Here is a 20931-nt window from a genome sequence, read left to right as displayed (position 1 = left end):
TATTTCATAAGAGTAATAATATACAGAACTGTATTCAGCTGAGGTAAAATAGAACAGGTTCCCAAGTGCTCTGTACATTAAGGGCTGTTTTTCTGTTTCAGTCTTAATAGAAGGGGCATTCTATAAGCTGCTTGTCTTTCAAATTCAACTTAATTATACATCCTATAATTAACTTCTGCTAAGCAACAGTCAAACAATCCTTTAATTGCATATAGATCACTACCAATTTTTAAATTCACATCATTTTCAACACTATGCTTTTTTAAGGCCATATTATGGCCTACTAACTGAGGCATCTTTGCAGCATTCCTGTCACCTTTCCTTTGGTATGGATACAACTTATGTGCTACCCTAGAATATAAATAATATGGAGGAAAAAATCTTTACGCTGAATGTTTTGATATTTAAGTTACTTATCTTTCTCCAATGCATTCTAGTGATTAATGAATCCCAGTTTCACAGATATTTGCTACATCTTTAATTTCACACATATTCAAGATAGTTTCAGGTGTAAAAAGTAACATTTTTTCCTCCTTATGTACTTCTAGTATTGCAAAAATAAGAGTACAAAACATCTGTATCAATACCTGTAACAATATGCTGAAATGAAACACTTGCTGTACCCCAGTATATGCCAATATCCAACAATTAAATTTCCTAATAGTTTATTTTTTATGAATAATAAATTTATTTTTCATATTCATGCTAATCATTTTTCCACAAAAATAGTTCCTCATCCTTAGCTTTCAGAGGAGTAAGCATAACAACAACAACAAAATAATAATAAAAAAATGGCATTTACTAGGAACTTGAGTGTATATATATAATATGTATATATATTTTTTTTTTTAATTAAGAAAAAACATTTGCTTTCAGAAGGCTTATACTTCCTTGGTAAGTAAGCATGCAAACAATTGCTTAAACAGCAAATTCCATTCCACAGACTTTTTAATATTGAAAACTACTCTGCATCTACCTTATGAAGATGAAATGTTTGATATGTTTGTGGAATACAATGCTGCCTGCCAACAAACAAACAAAATCTGAGAATAAAGGTCATGTCAATTGTATAAAAAAAAAAAAAAAAAAGAAAGAAAAAAAAAAGAAGCCAGAAAACAATACTATGGCAGAGGACCAGAATCAGCAATATTTTAATGTGGTTGTAGTTAAATATTTTTTACAACCTCCAGCTAATTTTTTGTAAAAGCTATGAAGTCTGACAGTGTTCTACTACCAGTAGAAATCCTTGTCTTCAAAATCCAAAGTAGCATTTTTTATTTTATTTTATTTTTTAATAATTTTAAGGACCTTGAAGGAGGATTTGGGAGTAATTCAGTACTTTAATCTACTAAATATTTTAAAGGTTTGTCATCTCTGCTTTAATGTCTATCTTTTCACCAGGTGCATAATAGCTTTAGCACTGCACAAGAAGGATCTATACATATCTCTTATGTCATAAAACACTAATCAGCGTAAACTTCAAAGCTTTTACTTGAGTGTAAACTTCTAAGAAAGATTAGATAACTACTGAGCAGGTGCAATCCAGGAATAAAAATAGATGGAGGCATAATAAGGGAAGCCAGACAAAGCTGTTACTAAAAACAAATTCCATCCTTAAAGAAGTATGACCACAGCAAAAAAAAAAAAAATTAAAAAAAATTAAGATGCAATTAACACACCTGTAAATATAGTCAAGCATCTTTTAAATATTTCTTCAAAATTTTGAGTTCATCATCCAAAAGCAAGTACATTATTAGGATTTTGATAGATTTCATAAATTTTGGTATTCTCTTCTTGCAGTTGTGTTCAACACATTCTATAAAGAATAGACCATAAACGTAACCATATTGACATTAAAGGACATCACAAAATTTATAGAAAATTTGACTATTTTCTTTGAACTATTACACTTCTATATAAATCATTCAACATTTGAATTCTAGTTCTGTAATGTTCACTAAAGCCAAAAATTTCATAACCTCTTCAAACACATTCAAGTAATAGTCTCAGATTGAAGCATTCACAGATGTCCCAATGAATTTAAAACATTTAATGGGATTACATTCACACGTAGAAAATTCAAGCAAGTCCTGTCCACTTCTACCTTTCCATTTTGAATCGTCTCTAAACACAAATAGAGACAGGTATAAGTTGCATACATGTGGAAACTTCAATGTTTACATCTCACAACACTGCATTTCATACACATCCAAACTGAAGAATGGAAAAACTTATCTTTCATCCTATAGTTTTCAGACAAAACGTTTGATTGTTATCATACATGATGAAAGTAGCCAAGTGTCATTAAAGTGGTATCTTAGTATGCAAAAATAAAAGCATGAGCCCACTGCCAGCAATCTCACCAACATCCCTAGAAGCAGTCTGCATTAGAAGAAGGTTGTCTACAAATGGCAAATAATAACTTTTTAAAGTGTGCATCTTAATATTTTTCTGTTTTCCTGAAATACCACAACCCCGTCCATTGTATATAAGCACATAATTTTCTCTTTTGTATTTTTCCCTCTTTTTCCACAACCTCAAAAATTTTTCTCAATCAATCAGTTAGGCCAGTTACACTGGCTGCTTTGTCACCTACCAAATTCTGACATACAAAACTTTGGATCTTTAAGAACTCAGTGTCCCTCTTTCTTTCAGAATAAATAGCCTGTTTTCCTGAGCAATGGAGTTGTTGTGTCCTCACTACTCTCATTAACCTGTGAATTTAAATCGACTATCATAAAAAGTGCAGGAAGCATCTGTGGTCAGAAGCAAAGTTCATTATCTTTTGTTTTAGAAAGAACACAGACTTTAGAAAGATACTGGCTTCCCCGCAGTTTTTATGTAAGCTACTGAACAGGACATTTAATTATGGGCAAAATATGTTTATTTGCAGAGGGCATAGCACAAGCATCTTCTATACTGAAATTCCATTAAAACTTATAGAACAGTGTCCTGCCTCTCAGAAACGAGTAGGGAGCTATTTACTAAAAAGACAGATTTTAGAAAACCATGGGCTGTGCAAAGAAAGCCACTAGAATCTGTAATATTACCATCACATCCAGATAGATATTACTTGGTAGTTATTATCTACCTCGTAGTTAATATCTACCTATTAGCAGGTAGCTATTATCCAGGTAGATAGACAGTAATATTACACTTCTCCAGGTACTATTAATAAATAAAACATATCTATTAATATAGACACTTCTGTTAATAACTAATAATAAATAAAACACTTATTCAGATATTATTTTCAATATCCCATACCTAAAAACTGCCTAGTGCAACATTCTCAGACAGTAATGGGCTCTGAGTAAAGCTGCACTTGAGTCAGACAGCAATGGGGGATCCTACAACAAAAAAGAACCTCATGTAAAATCCTGGACATGCTCCAACTGACTGGAGAATTTATAGTGGTTAGTAGACAGTAACACCTTGCTCAAGTAGTTCTTCTCCTGGTGCATATAAACTAATTTAATACATTCACATCAACAACTTACATGCAACATCCTTATCACACCACTGCTACTCCATCTTTTCTATTGGAGTAGTGACACATTTTCACTCCTGGAGAGTTCTTGGCATTAAACTGGAGAGAACCCAAACTAAAATAAAATGAAAGTACCTGATCTTGTAGTTAAAAAAAAAAAAAAAAAAAAAAAAAAAAAAAAAAAGACAAGAAAACACAAACCACAACCACCCTAAAATACACATGCAGCAAGTAGGAATGACAGAAATGTTCTGTATTTTGCTCCTGTAACATTATCCTCATTTATTCCTATTCAATCCATTTACAGCATAACATTTGTGAACAGACTGTTTTATTTCTGAAGTCATCTAATCATATTTTACCTTTCTAATGTTTAAATAAAATGAAAAATAAGCTGGAAAGATATCCACTCAAACATTTTTCAAAAGAAGATGTCTTCATAGTTTGGCACAGAATTCTAGTGGTTTTTTGTTTGTTTGTTTTGAGATTTTATTTTTATTCTTATTAGGACATGGAGTATATTGCATGAAACAAGGTTACATCTTTATGTATTCAACACTTGCTATGTAACAACCATCTTTTTTACATCTGACTTCCAGGATAAATTGAGAATCAAGTATTTATTATTCCCATATACACCATACCTAAAAATAGTTTTTTATCTTGCTCATTTTAAAATTGCACATAGACGTTAAAATATTTTTTGCTTTCAAGTTGAACTTCTACAGTAATTTTTGCACATAAACTCAGTTCGCTTGTAAGTGAATTCTCAGTATCAAGCATGCAAATACAAACTGCAAGGTGTATCTATATAAACACCAGTCCACAAACTTCACATGCAGAATATTTCTAAAAAGGAAAGCAAAGAAACAAGAAATTCTCCAACATGTGGTCCTTCAGAAATAGCCTTTCTTGGAGCCCCTTTCCGAGGGCTGAGCAGCCATGGCAGAGGCCTGCTTCCACCGAGGGTTGGGAGAGTTGCTGCCTAGTCTCTCAGCCCTGCCAAGAGCAGCTACACAGAAAGAAAAGGGCTAGCACAGAAAACCCTGAGAAAGCACCTGTCATTTCAGACAGGTTCCAGTCACCAATCAGTATGAGGGAAGGTATCAGAAAAGATGACAAATGGGTAAGGGGAAGATAACTGTTCCCAGTACCAGCCACCTCCCCAGTTCAAGTGAGATGATGAAGTAGAATCACATAAATGCATTTGAGAGGGGAATGAGTATTTATTTTCCTGATTGTGGACAAAGAAACCTGCAAAATTACAATAGAGTTGCTTACATTTAGAAATGTTATTTATCCCAAATTGTATCAATATACTTTATAAAGCCTTCTTTAATATACTTTGTACAAAATACATGGATATTGCTCATTTTGTGAAACAGGTATATAAAAGGGAATCAAATAGAACTCAACAAGACACAAAGTGATGCATGAGCCTATTAATTTGTGAGATGTCAATAAAAATAGTATAGCAAGATAGTTTGTAGTCTAGCTCTCACATTCCATATTGAACAACTAATTTAACTAGGTAAGACAAACCACTTAGTTGCTAGATGAGTGCTATAATGAGAACATCTGTATTAACTATAGATATTTTTATTAAAGCAGGGTGTGTTTACATATATAAATCAGAAAATAATCAAAAATAGAAAGCAGTTGAAGACTCCTTTTATATGAAACCTTCTTGTTTTAAGCAATGATATACCTGCAAATAATGCAATTATTATTATTATTATTAAAGCAACATACATAGACTTCTCTCAACATAGGACCCCTGAACAACAAATCATAAGCCCCACGTAAGCTGAGAATATTCTGGCGTACCTAGTTATTCAAAATCTTTGTTCAACAGATACTCAGAAGCTAGATTTGATAAAGAGTTCTACTGCAAAGACATCAAGCATCAGTATAAACCTTGGTGTGGTTTCAACCTCACCAGGAAAAAAAATCTTATAATTATCATAGCAAACACCTGTACACAAACAGGATATTTACTATGATTACCTGTTACTTAGGTTTTGTTTGATTTAAATAAGATTAAAACTGTTTTAACTGTTCCAGATGATGGGTAAGTGGAAAATGAAACCTAAGAAAAGAGAAACTACTGGACTTCTCATTATGCACAATCTGATATGGATAAAATGAGTGGCTTTTACGAAGGAGAGCTGATGCATGGGATTTCAGGCTGAGATCCTCATCACTCTGTTCTTTCTCCCAGGAGCTTAGCACACCATTCCTTTTCCTAGACAGGGCCTCACACTGGGCCCAATCCAGACAGCAGGAAAACAGAATCACTTCATTCAGTGATTCATAAACCTAAATGAAGCATTTTCTACGTGAACATACTACCAATGAAAATGCAATACAAAGCTTATATCCTTATCTCCAGTTATTTTGGCTGAGTGGAGTTTAGGCCTTTGCGCACTTCTAGTTCAGTTCTCTGTTATCACTTAACTCTTCTGTGAATCTAGTCTTAAGTTATCAAAAATCCTATCTTTTTAAGGAATTGAAACTAAGGGGAAAAAAAAAAGTCTCTAAGTTAGATATCTGATTTTCCTGTGCAGTATTGCAGTATTGCTTTCTGAATCAACACAGCCATCCTGCTGAACACAGACTTTCACAAGGAACAATCAATAGGAAACACTAAAAGGTATCTTAAACACAGTGCCTTCCCCAAATTCCGTCAAACTGGTATTCATAGTTCTGAAACATTTCTGATCAAGAACTTTATTCTAGAAACATGGCTTTAGAAACAAAAACAAACAAACGAAAAGTAAGACCATGGTAGGAATTTTGGAATAGAACTTTTAACAGCATGTAGGACATTCTGCTGGAATTTATACGTTCACTTGTATAATTTCTAATTTTCCTTTCCCTGAAGAAATAAATAAAATATTACATATATATATATATATATATATGTATATATGGGGGGCGGGGAGGGAGTAGAAATTATTTCAGCTTTCTCTAAACTTCCAAACATCCATGTTTTTTCTGATCCAGTTTTAGTCACTTTAAAAATAATAATAAAAAAAAATCAATCCTTTGGATTGGTGCTTTTATGTATAAGGAAAATAATACTTAAAAAGGAAGCAGAAGCCATAAGTGCTGATTTACCTTTCTCCCTGCTTCAACTCCAGGACATTGTAATAGATCCAAAACCTAAAGATAGGGTAATGCTTTTAAGTATCCTGTCTATGGGTATAGAAGAGCATCATGTGCCGATTTAACAGAACTAAAACACAGCAGCTCACACAGAGAGGATCCACATGTAGTCATTAGGGATCATTTCTGTTGACAGCACAGCTAACTCTTTCCTGAGCACGTCTGTAGGTCATCATTTTGATTTTACCTTTCTACTTTTCACACATTAGATACTGAAATTCTCTTTAAAAAAGTTATTGCAAGTTGCCTACGAAAGAGCTTGCCCTGCTTATGCGCTGACCAGGTCACGCAAAGCAGGGGAAGGTGAGTAGCCATGTTAAAGTGCTTTCTCTCCCCTAAATCCCTCAGGGAAAGGTCCTTACCACTGTGCCAGTGAATTTCTATAGCTGCCTCCATCATAAATACTCTGATTAAAATGTAAATTCAACCAGCCTATCAGCTTCCCATTAAGAGGACTCTTTAAAAACACCATTAATCAGCTGAGAGATATGTAGTGAAATACCACTTATCAATTCTAACTGCTTATGACAGTTAACAAAGCTTTATATTTGCCCCAAACATGTGCTGATCTATCAATTATGCCAGGGTTCACTCTCACGCTAATTGTACATTTTCTTCTCTAATGCATTTTTGCTGTTATCTCATAGGCTAATGAAAGCCAGGAAATCAATACATATAAATTATACATGCAAAGAAGGACTGCTGTGAACATAAAGTTTCTAATTAATTGCACTTGATTAATTTATATCCTTTAATTATCTTGCTAAGCCACAAACAACATAAATATCCTTGCAATCTGGTTATTGCTATGTCAGTCATAAAAAAAAGCAGACACAGTAAATCTATGAAATCTAGCAAACTCCATTGCCAAAAAACATGGTATGGCACAGCACATAAATATAACGGGGCTTACTCAAGACACCTATGAATAATTTTAGTGTGACAAATTACCACTAAATATGTTGTATAGTTATTTGACTAGGGTTATAATGATGTTATAACTTTACATGTAGCATACAGGGTAAGCAAAATGGAGGCTTGCCATGCAGGATTATGGATGCTGTTACTTGTATTTATAAAACAGTTTTGCAACAAAAATGTAAGTGATATTGATATCTGATTGGGTAGGGTCAGCCAGCAAATTATCAATATTCTAAATTAGAGTATTAATGTTTTTCTGCACTTAAGATCTCACAGCAATTTGTTTGAAGAGTTATCTGAAAACCAGAAATGCACACAATCAGGACATAATAATGATATACCCAGCTCTAAGCAGAGTTAAATAAGAGCTACCATACTGTCTTTTATAAGACACAATGGCCAAATGTAGAATTCTTCCATTATGTGAATAGCTGTAACTTGTTACATACTTTTTTTTTTTTTCCTTTTCAAAATGCATGTACTTAGATAAACCAACCATATGTCACTGTTCTGAAATCTAATCCTATCAATCCACCAGGCTTGCTCTTTGTCCTACACAACAGCATATTACTGAATATCTGTATCTACAACTTTCATAAATGTGTAAAAAGAAACTGTATCTGTCTACAGAGAGACTCAGACAGAGACCATCTGTCAGCGACTAAAGCTATTCTTTAAAAAAGAAAACATTCATCTGGGATTTGCCCTTTACAGAGTAAACCCACTTAACCTCCCAATAAGATTAACTGTTATTTGTTTCCATTAAACAAAAATGACCATGCTAATATGCATTTAATAGCACTAACAATGAGAGAAACATGAACTTTGACAAATTTAAATTCTTAAAATCCGAGAACTTTTTTTTATATTTAATGACAGCTATTTTGCTATTCATAAATTACTATCATTTTTCATTACAGACTTTCTTTCCTGAAGTTGAGGTTAAAAGAATAAAAAAAAGAAATCTAGATAAATACTGAAACTAAGACAGCAGGCTCTCGAGTCTGCTACATATTACAGAGAGCAATGAGTGTGTATAAATTAAGTCTGAATAATGCATATAAAAACCCAATATCTTTGGAGCACTGATGATTTTCACCTGTGCCCTGAACATCTATGCATTTATGAAGAAAGGTATTTAACTAGATTGATTATATGAGGCTGCCTGAGTAGAGTTAGTGCAATGTAATGGAGACTGTGCTGCTCTCTGCAGCAGCACAAGTCACTGAAGCAGCCTGAAGCTATACTGAAAAATACTTTAATGCTTCTTCCTCTGCTGACAAAACAATACTACTGTCATCTAAGACTCCCTGTTCTACTGGGGACATGGGGAACACTGTAGAAGAAGCCTTTAAATGTAGGCTCTTTTTGCCAGCCCAAGTTACCATAATGTATAAGAATGAAGGAATGGGCATTGTAAAACGTGAAGGGCTGAAGTACAAAATGCATCACAAAATTAATTCCCAGATCCTTTTTTTGGTATGTTTCTGGTGTTTGTTTAAAACCCTGCTTCTAGGGTAACCTTGAGGAGACGTATAGAAAGTGCACTCATCCCCTCAGCAGAAGGAACCTGAGGAGAGCTCCCTGAAGTCTGTTTCCACTGTAGGCATAATGCAAATCTTACTGGAGACAGTGGGAACATATTTACCAGGTTCAGATAGCTTTGCATCCAGCTTTCCTCATTAATGGGAGTGGCACTATACAATCAATAAATGTTAAGATAAAACAATTATACAATCATTTCCTCAGTGAGAAATTGATGTATGTTATAAATAAAAATAATTAAATTGATACGAGAGGAATTACTCCAGTTCATTACAGATAAGAAAGTTGTTCCTAAAACAAATAATCCAGAAAACAGCAACTTCTTCACCCTCTAAAACAAACTGTACTAAGAAGCAGAGGAAAAAACTTCAAGCATACAAATACTATCTTCTCTAAGGGTGATTAGTCAAGTCAATGCATTAGTTGAACATACTACGACCTAAGATTCAACACTGAGGGAGTGGGTGGACCTCGTAAGATACGCAAAATGTTATAATGAAGCAGGTATCTTTAATTCTGTTCTGGCAGATATTCTTAAATCTAGGCAAAGATGCATCATCAGTCTTTTGACAACTGCTAAAATGCTAGGCGATAAGACTACAGTATTTTAAGCAGTTAAAAAACAATCCTCAACAATATTTCTGCTCACTTCTCTTTCTTCCTAGCTAAGGACACATATTCAGATTGGCATTGCCCAGTACTGCCTGTAAAGCTATGGACTTTGTGTTTTTGTTATTTTACAGAGAAAAGCAATGAGTGAAATTGAGAAGTGTAGATTAGCTAGAATCATGTTTGGTTTCTGATAAAGTTCTGACGTGAGACTTGGCACATGCCAGAAAATTTCTGCACAAAATACTCAATGGTCGCTATGAACTAACTGAAGGCACCAGGGAAAGACTTCATCCATCCAAAAAAATATCAGTTCATCAAAGGAAGAAAGGAAGTATAACTTCCACAAGAGTTCACTGGATTTGTCACTTCAGACATAAAGCACCTAGATAGAAGAAGAGTACTGAGGTTTGACTGCAATTACCTTATCTTTCCTATTTTTAGTGACAGGACCAGATTATTTTAAGTGCATTTTATAGAAAACCCTTCTTTACTGAAATATAAAGACTGTAATAAAGACAATACAATGTTTTGAAACTGTTTTAAATCCTTCACTCAGCTTTGCTTCTACAGATTTAACATGTAGGGGTTCTAATCTTACTGCTACTAATTAGAGCTTTAGTGTAATTGTGCCAACAGGGTGCTTGGCATAATAATTACTATTGAGAGATTCTGGTGGAGCTGTAACGTGCCCACATAATACAGATATGTCTAATATTATACAGCAGTCACCTTTGTATGTTGACTCTTAAGTTGGATTTTAACCAAGTAAGGGGTTATTTTGCCTTTATTATAAAGCTCAAAAGGCATATACATATGTATGATTTAGGTATTCATTTTTCTTCTTTGATTCTTTTGAATATTAATTAGTTAGAAGAAAACTAGAGGGAACGTTTTATTCCACATCCTTCATAACTTAGTCTAGTTTGGCATGAAGAAATGCACAAAAATGCTTATGTTGGCAGGTCATGCTTCTAATGTAATATTAGACTTTTTTAGGATAATGGCCTCAGCAGCAATGTTTACCACAATATATAATAAACTGAACTGAAAAGTGGGGATGAATAAGACAAAATCTGCATTTAGAAAGCATCTGTGCTGTATTCCATTACAGTCTTGCCAATTTTGAAGGAAATCGGTATGTAACTATTTGAGTAAATCTGTTCAGTGCAATACATAAGGGACAATGCAGGAAAAAATAAAAATATTATAAAAAAATAAAATAATACAGAGGAGCATTTCTGAACATGATCATTTTGTTCATTTAGTAATGTTTACTGTCTAACAAGTCTCAGATATTGAAACTTTCCTAATTATTTAAAACAAAACAACACTTAGCAGCACTGAGTTGTTTGGTTTAGTTTTGTGTTTTTATACCTAGAAATATCAGCTCCAGCCATATAGTCATTAACAAACATCTTAATTATGGATATTTGTTAAGGACTTCAAAAATAATTTAAACACACCAAAGCTGTATAGGAAAACTTGCTAGACTGTTTCAGTTTAACTGTAGGATTATTATTATTATTATTTTTTTTTTTTAAAGTGAAAATATACAGCATGGACCCTGAACCAGAGCTCCATTTAGAATAGACAAGCTTGTTTTTACTGCCCCTTAGTGCTTCCCTTTTAAAGTGACAGGAAACCCATTTCTGATTACAAATCAATAGGTTAGCATGTTACCATCAGACAGTAAATGTAGTTGTTGATATCAGACCACAGAAGACGATATCAGAAAAGATGAGGTGTTTCCATTTTTGATGTAAAACAAACAAACAAACAAACGAAATAGAAAAGTATTGCTTTTCTTCAACTCCATATTTTCAAATAACAGCCCTTCTAGTAGCAAGTCACATGTGGCTATTTATCATTTAGGGGTCACCATCAGAATAAAAACCACAGCAAACATCATTTACATAAAGTACTCAAGTTTAAGTCTCACAAATCAGGAATCACTGAAATGTGCTGGATTAGTTAATATAATAGAAAGCAAAAAGTATGTATGCTTCTGTCACACGAAATACCTTTTGATGAAATCTCTTTTTTCTTTAAGCTTTTGAGATAATCTTAGAGAAATCATCAAACTATAAAAAGAAATCAATAAAACAGAAAAGGTTCCCATCACCCCTAAAAAAATCCATAACTTTTGCATTTTAATAGAGATACTACAAGACTATACCAGTCATTTTCTTTCTGATGTGTTCCTTTGATTTCACTCTTATCTCACAGGACTCTTGACTTTCCTGAGAAAGGGATTATTGAATTGTATGTCTCCCTCAGATGCTCTTGATCATTCAAGTAGTCTGTACTTAAGAACGTTACAGAGTCTGCTCAGCTGCTGGCTCCTTGGGAAACTCATCAGGGACTGTCATCTTAATATTAATTGGGTTTTGTGCAGGAATCTGAGTCCCACAATGAGAGGGTTTCAAGAGAGAAGATTATGCCCAAAGCCAGATATAAAAGACAAACATGTTTAGCACAACAATTATGATAATTGCAGAAACACTCTGAGAAATAAGTAAATCTGATTAAGGGCACTTCTACATGATCAAATATTAATCTGATGTCTTCACTCTAACCTGGTTTGAACATAAGAGGCTTCTTATGGTTTTATGTATTAACAGATTTGTAGAAGCTGAACTCATAGTACCTAATAATATGGTACATCCAAGTCAATACAGTAAAAGGATCTTTACGGAATGTAATCCACTTAAATTAAAAATAGACACAGATTGAATCATAAAGCTTAAATTAAAATTGACATACAGTCAATCAATAAAACATTTCATATGAAGCCTTGTATAAACCACCATAACACTTTTCAATTTCATAACATTAAAAGTTCTGTATTTCTTTCTTTTTAATAAAGATTTCATCACAAATCATCATAAATACCACTCAGACAATGAATTAAAACTTTCCAGACAAGCATAATAGCAAACTAAAGACACCTACATGTATCTTTGCAGCTGTGAGATTTTTCTCCCCTCTTTTAAAATGTGTATTAGTTGTAGAGACTTGAAGTATCTGATAAAGCCCTTTCACCTTAAAATCACTATGATCTGTAAGAGCTTGGAGCCAACAACATATATTTGAGTGATAAGGCAGTGGCAGAAAAAAAGCATTCGCTATACTGATTTCTGTCTGTCTGTGTGCATGCACACACATACTTGTAAATAAATACACACACATACTTACCCCTCTAAAATCCATAAAAAGCCATATTTAATATTAGGTACACATTTAATACTGTAATGACAAGTATTTTCAGCTTCTTATGCACAGACTAGTTCTGAATCAACCTTAAGCTTATATACATATTATGTATACTTTTGAATATATATGCGCAGAGATAAAAGCAACTCCTAAGACCATTTACACTATATTTACATAACCATTTAAATTAACTCAGATGAAATCTTCCATGTATAACTAAGTTTTCAAAATTGAACATTAAGCATCTGAAACCTATTACAGTAATACATGCATAGAAGCCTGATACAAAAATGAATTATTCCAACATGAGAGAAAGAGAAATACACACATATGGATGTCTATCTATCCATCCTTATTTATAAGTATTAACCACATATAGACCTTATGTGAAAGGTAAATCTTGCCAGCATGGCTTACCTCCCATAGTAATTAGGCTTGTGTTTCTGCTTTATTAACTCTGATACAACAGTGTCCTGCCCTCTGTCACCAGGGGTACTAATAGATGATAATCACTACGATTTGGAAACCATACAAATTAAATGATGAAGTGAGATGAACTGTAGTAATGCAGTGAGTTCAAGGATAAGAGAGTTAGTCATTTCAATAGTCATTTTCAGGATATTAAATAGAAAATACATGAAGAGATTAGATCACAGTTTAGCACAGAAAATAATCATTTAAATTTACAAGGTAAACATACATTTTCCTGAAATACTACTGCTTTAAGGATGATACTAAAACAGTTTGCCTCACGCAAGATAGTTTCCCCTAAAAGAAATATTTAAAATATACTTCATATGCATAAATACAATGAAATAGCTAATAATTAATAATACTGCTTGTGAACAATTGTAATTTCATGTGGAGAGCAAGTATATTTTTTCAGTCTGTTGTAAATCAGCCTGTATTAAGATATCAGAAATACATTCTTATCTGCATTACTATAATCTTTAAGATGTGGTCCTGATCCTTATCTTCTACTTTTTGATCCATTAATCTTCAGAGCACAAATATGACAAACCTACTGTAATTTTTTTTAATCCCGTGCTTAATTATTGAGAAACATAACTCAGCTGACAGATGAAACAAATAAAAATAGTTGGAAGTGTTTTTAAATGTTTTTAACTGTTAAATATTGTGATGAATATCATCATTTTGCAGTAATTTCAAGAGGCTTCAAGTTCTATAATGTCTATTTAAATGGAAGATTTTTTTTAAAAGATACACCAAAAATCATAACTCTTTATCAGCTTTGTAAGAAACAATTAAAAAGCTGACATGAAGATGCTAAGTGTGAACATTGAGTGTCTGTTTTTTCAAATCCATTCTTGTCTTCTGTAACTTATCAATAGCACATTCTTGTTACTGCAATTATGCTTTGAAACTGAATGTCTTGTGTATTCAAAAGTATTACATGTTCTGTGTTAAATGTAATACTGAGGTAGCCACCTTTTTAGAAGGGAGAAAGATATTTCAGCATATTTATTGAAAGACACATGTTTCAGTATAAGCTAACTTTTTCAAAAATACATAAGTATTAGTGAAAGACTTCTGGCAAATTACTTTAAAAAAAAAAAAAAAAGAGTTAACAGGTGAATGCAGCTATATAAGCATATTATTCAGTTATCTAGAAAATATGAAAACCCTTCTTGGGAAAACAATCCATAATATTCAAATCAAAGTCACATTTTCCTAATATTTTTCTAAACCAATATATTCAGCTACAAACAGTTCACTCTGTGCTGATAGTTTTAAATTCTGTTAGATATAAGTTTCAGTAATCATGATGCTCTGCAGAAACATAATTCTGCCTAGGCCTATATTGTGCACTTCAAAAACAAATACCCAGACTCCACATTCTTTTTTTCAAACTAAGCAAGTACAGCACATTTTTAAACACACCCTGAAACCAAGATGTATAAAATTCTATTTACACCTTATTTATACATACTAAGTATTTTTCATTCTTTAAAGTACTAACATAAAAAGTAGTATTTCTGAACTAAAATTGAATTCTGCATACTATAGCTATTTTAAATGTTATCAAAACTTTTAACAGTATAGGTCTGCTTTCTACTGATCTCAGATTCTACAAAGGATTACTTTTGTACAATGCAACAAATTTTGTGTAACCCATGTAATACACTTCCATCTCTCATTTAAAAGATCAAACAACTGGATTTCAAAAAAAAAAATTCTAAAAATTATGTATTCCATCACTGAAGAGAAAACACTTAATAGACAAAAGAAGTATAGATACTTTCCTAATAATCATCCAACTAGTTACTTTCTGTTCTGAAGAATTGTTTTCTATGGTTAGCATGTTTACAGACATTCAGTTCTAGATGCAGATTATGGCAATTAGATATTTATCCTCCTTAATGTACACTGTTTTTATTTATGTTGAACTTGAATCCATTATCAGAAACAAAGCTGCATACATATAACCCTAACCAATTGCTGGAGATGCACACAGACTACTGCTTGTTTACTTTGGGTAGACTAATCTTATGGCATGCATTAAAAATGTTGTACTTGTCACTGACTAATACAACAAATTGAAACCTTGGAACAATCTTATTTACAATTCAAGTGCTCAATATTTGATTCTTGCATCAGAATTTTCACTTAACCCTTTTGTTAAATAACTCAGGGCAATGTACAGCTACACTGCAATTTAAAACTAAAAACAAGGCCATTTCATTTGTTACACAGTTTTTCACTAACAGATATATCCACAATGTATTACCTCACTGCACACTTTTTAGGGCCTCAGTTATTATGCCGTATATAATTGAATATTTCAACTGTTTTGTACTATTCATAGAGCTAGGGTTATTGTTGAAAGAAAACCAAAACAAGACCAAAAAAGACAACCCTTCCCTCATCTGTATTCCATAAATAAAAGGCTTAGCTGCTGTTTTTACTTACAGTTCCCAGAATTTCTCTCTCTTCTAAACCATTTTAGCTCTTAATATGAAAGTTTTATTAGTTATTCTGTCAGAAAATTCAAACCTTTACTAAGTAACATGAACAGTTACAGTTGCTTTAAGTGTGGTTGGGTACCCCTGATTCCATCAGGAAAAAAACAAAATAAAAACAATATATGGCATATGTTAACATCTAAAGACTGAAAACATACCCAGTAAAATAGTCCCACAGACTAAAGGAAATCACTACTTAATTCCACAAACATTTGCTTCAGCTCAGGAATTGCACTAGAAACTTTAAGTAGTTTCCTTGTTCAAAAAATACTCTAGTTGATAATGTGAATTCATAAGATGCTGCATAGCACCATCTGCTGGTTTGAACAATGGGCTTTGGAGAAGAGTCCAATTATTCATGTTATCTGAAATCTAGAAAGACGACATTTCACTCACCTTAGTTTCACAGGGTTTGTATGATTCTGCATAGACTCACTGTACAAACTGGAAGAGAATGACAGAGAGAAAGAGTATCATCCCATGTGCATATAAAGACATCTGAAAATCATACAAAGATGAAATCTGAGCAGGAGAGCCTTATTCAAAGAAAAAGGAAAGCTGAATTTCCTTTGTCCCAGTCCTGGGAAGAGATCCTTTTAAACTGTCTCATGGACATTATTTTCTTGCTTAAACCTAGATTTTTTTGGAAGGAAATTTAGGAGGTTGTTGGATATGGAAATATATATTTATTTTTTTTTTCGTAAACAAGAAAGTCACAACAGCTTCTATCCAAGATTAATCATTACTTAATAGATGCTAAGTTCAAAAAAAAAAAAAACAGCTGTTTTATTTTTGGTTATAAAGAATATAGATGTAAAAAATGTATAAACATAACAGATGAAGAATATATCTTCCTTTTGTCCAGGCTTCATATATGCAACAGATAAAAAATAAGTGATTACTAGAATGCTATTGGTAAACTACGTTTTAGCTAGGAAAGCTAAAACAGCCTCAGGAATATTTTCTGAGAAATGACTGGGTTGGGAAGCTGTTTAAACTTACATTTTTATCTTTTATTACTATTTAAAAGGAAAACAAACAAACAAACAAACAACAACCAACCTCATTTTAACTGGATTTTTTTTGCCACATCAACACAAGAGAAGAAACGTTTTTTTTCCACAAAAAAAAAAAAAAAAAGAGACTATCCAGACCTCTGGATTGTAGTTTCTTTTTTCTATGCAGTTTACATAGAAGCAGTAGCCATAGCCATGATACAAAAATTAAAGACAAAAATTTTGCAGCATTAGTGGGACAGCTTGTGTCAGCAGCACCCTCACACTGTAGTAGTACAAACGATAGGAGTGGGTCTGAAAGTCCTTCCTCAGTGACACCTCCCAAACTGTGGTAGCAGAATTTGGTATATGGGAAAGCCAGGTTCTGCTCACACCTCTGGCTGCTCCCCGTAAATTAATTTGTTTACTTGATGCCTGTTTCATGAGGTGCATAGAGGCCTTAGCTGGTACATGTGCATACCAAAAATATCACACGTTTAGTACCCACTGTGGGGTCCTGGCCAAAGTGCTCTCTGCGACAGCTTGATGATAAACAGCTGGCCTGCTAGTGGAACGTGCTGAGTACACTGGGCAGCACGAGCAAGAAACAGGTAACCAATATTAGCTGAACTCCCTGTTCAGAATAATAGGGCAGACTACTGTGAAAATCCTATTGCTGAGCTATCCAAGTGTGGTTAGAACTCAGTTCAACGCCTGGTAAAGCAGGCATACACCGATTAATTTCAAGAAGGCTGGCTTGCATCTTTGGAGCAAAAATTAAGAAGCAAAAGAATTTTTCTTCTCCCTTTCACTTCCTTTTCTTTCCTCTCCCAATAAATCAGTTAAATACTTTTTTACATCTACAAAGTTGGAATAGCCCCAACAGCTTCAAGTAGTTTTAGTACTTCATACTTAAGCCAATGCAACGTTTAAGAAAAAAATAGATAAATGAAAGAAAATAAAAATCCAGAGTATTTTGTCTTCCATTCAGTAAACTAGGAATTAAACCCATCTGCTTGCCACCTCCTGAAACTAGCATGAGTTCGTACTAAGCTCTGCAAATCCAAAGGGAAATGCATCACTGCCTGTCTATACCACAGGACTGAAAGAACCTACAGAGACATATAGTAACTCCGGGTAACACTGGCATAAATAGGAAAAGAGCAAGGTGGTTTTGGAACATAAGAAGAAAAAGCCTTGAGCAGAGTCTATAAGGGATTATCACAGACTTCTCTGGCAGCAGTATCATGTGTCATAACAGTCATTTCTCAAAAGTACAAAAGGTCTTCAGTTCAGAAAGCTCTTCACCCAATAAGTATTTTTATGAAGTTATTTGGTGATGTTCATCCCACAATACATTTCTATTTCAAATAATAACAGACTTTTGCTGAATTTCACTGACTCAGTAGCTGGTATAAGTGTAATTTTGTTACCGAGTGCTATGCAAATTCCTCAGTGTGATATCACCAGAAAGTTTCATGCACCAGTTTTAAGAAAACAGTAGTTGTTAAAACAATAACCACCACCAAACAAAGACAACAAGAAAACATGATCCAGAGTAGTATTGCCAGCTGAACTGTATCATCTCCTCGGCACAACCTGAAGCAAAATTCTTGGAGCAGCATCTTCACCGCATCAATACAGAGCACACCTTTGCATTTTAATTCCTCCCTATCACTGCAGAGAAACAAGTTTAGTATATCAGAAAACTACAAAACGTTTGAGTCACCAATAACAAGAGGCTCAACTAGCCATTTCAAATATCATTTACATCAAACATCAACTGACTTGTGTTCTTGTAAATGCCATCTACATTCTTGCTAATTTCTAATATCCTTACAGATGTTTTAAACTACACAAAATAAATTGGCTTAGAAGTTTTAAGGAGACACTTCTATATGCCCACCATCTTGCAAATACATTGAATGTCAATATACATGCCAGAATTGAATGAATGAATGAAATATCTTGGCTCATAAATAGCAGTACAGATTTGGGCATTTCCTCTGGAGTTCATTTAAGACAATGTTGTAGAGATAAAAGACTTCCAAATGACCTTTAAACAAACAAAAAATCTTTTAGCACAACTTCTGAAAATACATGAAACCTCTTAGCTAACCCGAAAATATGTATTTTTTTCACCAGTTCCAAGGGACTTTAGATTAGACATCTGTATTATAGACTACCTGGGACAATATTTTTTCCACAATTTTGCCAAGCACCCTAAAAACCAGAGCACTTAAAACAAACAAACAAATAAAACACCAAGAACTACAAACAAAAATGCAGTGCTAGCCAAGACAAGTCCTGTTTCAAACTCCATTTTAATTAAACACTGTTCAAACTAAATTAGTAAGAAATCCCATTTATTCAACAGCTTCACTGAAAACAGATACACACATTATAAAATGAAAAAGTCTCAGTTAGGTATTGTAAATTAGGATCTAAGTATCATGTAATCACATGAAAATTAGCGACATATACTTTGAACTAATGTAGAAATATTTACCCATAACATGGAAAGACTAACATTCTCCAGCAGAGCAATTTTCAAACCACTGCCCTTGTTAAAACTGAAGCTGCCAAAACAAAAAACTGGTTGGAGCATATTACTTACTGAATATGAATCCTGAATATTTTAAATCACTACATCCTGATATAGAATGAGTTTGGATTGTTTATTTATGGACAGCTACAGCTATAAATACCTATCATTAATAAACACAAACAGATCTTTGTTGTTCCAGAATAGTGACATATAATTTTTCCACTAATGCAGTACCATAAATACTAACTTCAGCAACCAATTAAAGAATTAGCAAGAATGACCTCAAGTAATACATGTGCATTGTGCCTGCAGCTTGGAAAGTTTTGAGGATGCCTTAATTTTCATACACTAAGTTTGTATAATCATTATGAATGCAAGCTTTGAAATGGCATACAGTGCTCTTATTGAATAAAAGGCTGTAGGAAAAAATCTTCTGAAGTCCCCAAGCAGTTTCACCATAGCATGTTTTAAAGCAGTGACTTCAGTTTTCAAAGCATTAAGCACCAGTCACAGAAATTTCATGTTTTATTTTCAATATACCTCTATTCAATAAGGCCTTACTCTTGGTTAGCACTATAGAGCTCCTATAGTTTTCAGAATTACTGTGATCTCTGTTACTATATAACTGTATTTTCTTTCTGTTTTATGTGCTTATGTTTTACCAATACCTTGCCTGTTTACAAAAGAAGCCATGACAAGTCAGTGTCAGGATCCTGAAAGAATCAATTCACGGTACTCATTACATTCCTACTGCCTATAATCACTAAAAAACACTAACCCCTTAAATTGGAAAATAAGTTTATATATAGAGCTAAAACAACTGTCACAAGCTTCTATGAGCATATGTTACAAAGTGAAGAACCTGGCAAACAAAGTAATGAGGACTGCACTTAGAGCCCTACGCAGCAAGTTCAATAGCTTAAATTCTTACTGTACCCAAATGGTGGGCATGTAACTGTAGAAAGTTTTCAATAAAGATAAGTATTACATAATTAGATAATACAATATTTTCAATACCTTAGCATAGTACATTGATTTTTCATATAACTAGCCACAATTCCACAAAGGTAATATATGACCACTTGCCTAACTGTGTTAGCAAGCCTACCAAAATCTGTACAAACAATCGTAAGCTCAAAAGCAGGTATAAGTGACAATATCTTAGCAGGTATTCTAACGACATTTTTTAGGATAAGTATATTATAACATCTACTCATTTGATGGAATGAGCATCTTAAAATATTCACTACTTTTCTACTCCAAGCTTTCACCTAATCTAAGTGCATTAATGCACGGGTTCTGAAAATACTCTACTTCATAAGAACAAGAGCCGTAACGGTTACGCTCATATTACTGCATCCAAAAAAACTAAGCAGTTTCTTTTTCTAAATATTTTCCTTCGAAGAAAATTCTGACAGCATGCCTGAAAAATGCTTTGGGATAAATATAGAAAGA

The sequence above is a fragment of the Anas platyrhynchos genome, chromosome 12 (genome assembly GCF_047663525.1).
Source record: "Anas platyrhynchos isolate ZD024472 breed Pekin duck chromosome 12, IASCAAS_PekinDuck_T2T, whole genome shotgun sequence".
Taxonomy (NCBI): Eukaryota; Metazoa; Chordata; class Aves; order Anseriformes; family Anatidae; genus Anas; species Anas platyrhynchos.
This window is presented reverse-complemented; position numbering follows the sequence as displayed.